At 75.6% G+C, this 4576-nt stretch overlaps 1 protein-coding gene across 1 annotated transcript in view; it reads left to right on the top strand.

Moving 5' to 3' along the window:
* Positions 1 to 208: 208 nt before the first annotated feature.
* toe1 (target of EGR1, exonuclease) overlaps positions 209 to 4576 on the top strand; it is a 19225-nt gene continuing 14857 nt past the window's right edge. The window contains exon 1 of the mRNA XM_067990135.1: positions 209 to 280. The gene's annotated coding sequence lies outside the window, so the exon portion shown is untranslated. The remainder of the gene's footprint in view (positions 281 to 4576) is intronic.

Raw genomic sequence — 4576 nt, 5'->3', positions numbered from 1 at the left:
TAATAGACTTTATTCAAGAGCGACTATCATTAAGAAGGACCCCTGTGGCCTGTCTACTCGTTCGCCTATAAGACAGCACTGACGAACCCCACCTAACCATTTGCCAGGCGAAGGAATAGGTGCGTCAGTCAATTTTTCGCCAATATCTAATGGTCATTTTATCCCCGAGTTTAGCGCCGCTGCGACCCCACGTCCGGGAGGTGTTGTGGGCAAAACTGTGACTCCGCCAAGTCTCATCAGGACGCGACTCCCGGAGAGAAGGACCCCGCGACGCGCGAAGGTAAGTTTGTGATCGTCGTGCGGAGCTGGAGCGGCTCGAGCCCGGGGAACAACTGGGGGAAACACCGACCCGGGATTAACCCCCCGAGACAACCCCCCCCCCCGGACCCGGGATTAACCCCCCGAGATAAACCCCCTCCCCCGGACCCGGGATAACCCCCCCCCCCCGGACCCGGGATTAACCCCCCGAGATAAACCCCCTCCCCCGGACCCGGGATAACCCCCCCCCCCGGACCCGGGATTAACCCCCCCCCCTCCCCCGGACCCGGGATAACCCCCTCCCCCTCCCCCGGACCCGGGATAACCCCCTCCCCCTCCCCCTCCCCCGGACCCGGGATAACCCCCTCCCCCTCCCCCGGACCCGGGATAACCCCCTCCCCCTCCCCCGGACCCGGGATAACCCCCTCCCCCTCCCCCGGACCCGGGATAACCCCTCCCCCTCCCCCCGGACCCGGGATAACCCCCTCCCCCGGACCCGGATAACCCCCTCCCCCTCCCCCGGACCCGGATAACCCCCTCCCCCTCCCCCGGACCCGGGATAACCCCCTCCCCCTCCCCCCGGACCCGGGATAACCCCCTCCCCCTCCCCCGGACCCGGGATAACCCCCTCCCCCTCCCCCGGACCCGGGATAACCCCCTCCCCCGGACCCGGGATAACCCCCTCCCCCTCCCCCGGACCCGGATAACCCCCTCCCCCGGACCCGGGATAACCCCCTCCCCCTCCCCCGGACCCGGGATAACCCCCTCCCCCTCCCCCGGACCCGGGATAACCCCCTCCCCCGGACCCGGGATAACCCCCCTCCCCCTCCCCCGGACCCGGGATAACCCCCTCCCCTCCCCCGGACCCCGGGATAACCCCCTCCCCCGGACCCGGGATAACCCCCTCCCCCGGACCCGGGATAACCCCCTCCCCCTCCCCCGGACCCGGGATAACCCCCTCCCCCGGACCCGGGATAACCCCCTCCCCCAGACCCGGGATAACCCCCTCCCCCGGACCCGGGATAACCCCCTCCCCCGGACCCGGGATAACCCCCTCCCCCGGACCCGGGATAACCCCCTCCCCCGGACCCGGGATAACCCCCTCCCCCGGACCCGGGATAACCCCCTCCCCCTCCCCCGGACCCGGGATAACCCCCGGACCCGGGATCTCCCCCTCCCCCGGACCCGGGATAACCCCCGGACCCGGGATAACCCCCTCCCCCTCCCCCGGACCCGGGATAACCCCCTCCCCCGACCCGGGATAACCCCCTCCCCCTCCCCCGGACCCGGGATAACCCCCTCCCCCTCCCCGGACCCGGGATAACCCCCTCCCCCGGACCCGGGATAACCCCCTCCCCCGGACCCGGGATAACCCCCTCCCCCCGGACCCGGGATAACCCCCTCCCCGGACCCGGGATAACCCCCTCCCCCGGACCCGGGATAACCCCCTCCCCCGGACCGGGATAACCCCCTCCCCCGGACCCGGGATAACCCCCTCCCCCGGACCCGGGATAACCCCCTCCCCCGGACCCGGGATAACCCCCTCCCCCGGACCCGGGATAACCCCCTCCCCCGGACCCGGGATAACCCCCTCCCCCGGACCCGGGATAACCCCCTCCCCCGGACCCGGGATAACCCCCTCCCCCTCCCCCGGGATAACCCCCTCCCCGGGATAACCCCCTCCCCCGGACCCGGATAACCCCCTCCCCCGGACCCGGGATAACCCCCTCCCCCGGACCCGGGATAACCCCCTCCCCCTCCCCCGGACCCGGGATAACCCCCTCCCCCTCCCCCGGACCCGGGATAACCCCCTCCCCCTCCCCCGGACCCGGGATAACCCCCTCCCCCTCCCCCGGACCCGGGATAACCCCCTCCCCCTCCCCCGGACCCGGGATAACCCCCTCCCCCCTCCCCGGACCCGGGATAACCCCCTCCCCCTCCCCCGGACCCGGGATAACCCCCTCCCCCTCCCCCGGACCCGGGATAACCCCCCTCCCCCGGACCCGGGATAACCCCCTCCCCCGGACCCGGGATAACCCCCTCCCCCGGACCCGGGATAACCCCCTCCCCCGGACCCGGGATAACCCCCTCCCCCGGACCCGGGATAACCCCCTCCCCCGGACCCGGATAACCCCCTCCCCCTCCCCCGGACCCGGGATAACCCCCTCCCCCTCCCACGGACCCGGGATAACCCCCTCCCCCTCCCCCGGACCCGGGATAAACCCCCTCCCCCTCCCCCGGACCCGGGATAACCCCCTCCCCCTCCCCCGGACCCGGGATAACCCCCTCCCCCTCCCCCGGACCCGGGATAACCCCCTCCCCCTCCCCCGGACCCGGGATAACCCCCTCCCCCTCCCCCGGACCCGGGATAACCCCCTCCCCCTCCCCCGACCCGGGATAACCCCCCTCCCCCTCCCCCGGACCCGGGATAACCCCCTCCCCCTCCCCCGGACCCGGGATAACCCCCTCCCCCTCCCCCGGACCCGGGATAACCCCCTCCCCCTCCCCCGGACCCGGGATAACCCCCTCCCCCTCCCCCGGACCCGGGATAACCCCCTCCCCCTCCCCGGACCCGGGATAACCCCCTCCCCCTCCCCCGGACCCGGGATAACCCCCTCCCCCTCCCCCGGACCCGGGATAACCCCCTCCCCCTCCCCCGGACCCGGATAACCCCCTCCCCCGGACCCGGGATAACCCCCTCCCCCTCCCCCGGACCCGGGATAACCCCCTCCCCCTCCCCCGGACCCGGGATAACCCCCCTCCCCCTCCCCCGGACCCGGGATAACCCCCTCCCCCTCCCCCGGACCCGGGATAACCCCCTCCCCCTCCCCCGGACCCGGGATAACCCCCTCCCCCTCCCCCGGACCCGGGATAACCCCCTCCCCCCTCCCCCGGACCCGGGATAACCCCCTCCCCCTCCCCCGGGATAACCCCCTCCCCCTCCCCCGGACCCGGGATAACCCCCTCCCCCTCCCCCGGACCCGGGATAACCCCCTCCCCCTCCCCCGGACCCCGGGATAACCCCCTCCCCCCTCCCCCGGACCCGGGATAACCCCCTCCCCCCTCCCCCGGACCCGGGATAACCCCCTCCCCCTCCCCCGGACCCGGGATAACCCCCTCCCCCTCCCCCGGACCCGGGATCTCCCCCTCCCCCGGACCCGGGATAACCCCCTCCCCTCCCCCGGACCCGGGATAACCCCCCCCCCCCCCCTCCCCCGGCCCCGGGATAACCCCCCCCCCCTCCCCCGGCCCCGGGATAACCCCCCCCCCCTCCCCCGGCCCCGGGATAACCCCCTCCCCCGGCCCCGGGATAACCCCCTCCCCCGACCCGGGATAACCCCCTCCCCCGGACCCGGGATAACCCCCTCCCCCTCCCCCGGACCCGGGATAACCCCCTCCCCCTCCCCCGGACCCGGGATAACCCCCTCCCCCTCCCCCGGACCCGGGATAACCCCCCCCCCCCCCGGCCCCGGGATAACCCCCCCCCCCCTCCCCCGGCCCCCGGGATAACCCCCCCCCCCCCCCTCCCCCGGCCCCGGGATAACCCCCCCCCCCCCCTCCCCCGGCCCCGGGATAACCCCTCCCCCGGCCCCGGGATAACCCCTCCCCCGGCCCCGGGATAACCCCTCCCCCGGCCCCGGGATAACCCCCTCCCCCGGCCCCGGGATAACCCCTCCCCCGGCCCCGGGATAACCCCTCCCCCGGCCCCGGGATAACCCCCCCCCCCTCCCCCGGCCCCGGGATAACCCCTCCCCCGCCCCGGGATAACCCCCCCCCCCCTCCCCCGGCCCCGGGATAACCCCTCCCCCGGCCCCGGGATAACCCCTCCCCCGGCCCCGGATAACCCCTCCCCCGGCCCCGGGATAACCCCTCCCCCCGGCCCCGGGATAACCCCTCCCCCGGCCCCGGGATAACCCCTCCCCCGGCCCCGGGATAACCCCTCCCCCGGCCCCGGGATAACCCCCCCCCCCCCCCCCCCCCGGCCCCGGGATAACCCCCCCCCCCCCCCCCCCCCCGGCCCCGGATAACCCCCCCCCCCCCCTCCCGGCCCCGGGATAACCCCCCCCCCCCTCCCCCGGCCCCGGGATAACCCCCCCCCCCCCTCCCCCGGCCCCGGGATAACCCCCCCCCCCCTCCCCCGGCCCCGGGATAACCCCCCCCCCCCCTCCCCCGGCCCCGGGATAACCCCCCCCCCCCCCTCCCCCGGCCCCGGGATAACCCCCCCCCCCTCCCCCGGCCCCGGGATAACCCCCCCCCCCCCCGGGCCCCGGGATAACCCCCCCCCCCCCCCGGCCCCGGGATAACCCCCTCCGGCCCA

The sequence above is a fragment of the Heptranchias perlo genome, chromosome 9 (genome assembly GCF_035084215.1).
Source record: "Heptranchias perlo isolate sHepPer1 chromosome 9, sHepPer1.hap1, whole genome shotgun sequence".
NCBI lineage: Eukaryota > Metazoa > Chordata > Chondrichthyes > Hexanchiformes > Hexanchidae > Heptranchias > Heptranchias perlo.
Note: the sequence above shows the minus strand (reverse complement) of the source record. Positions and strands in the feature narration are given on the sequence as shown.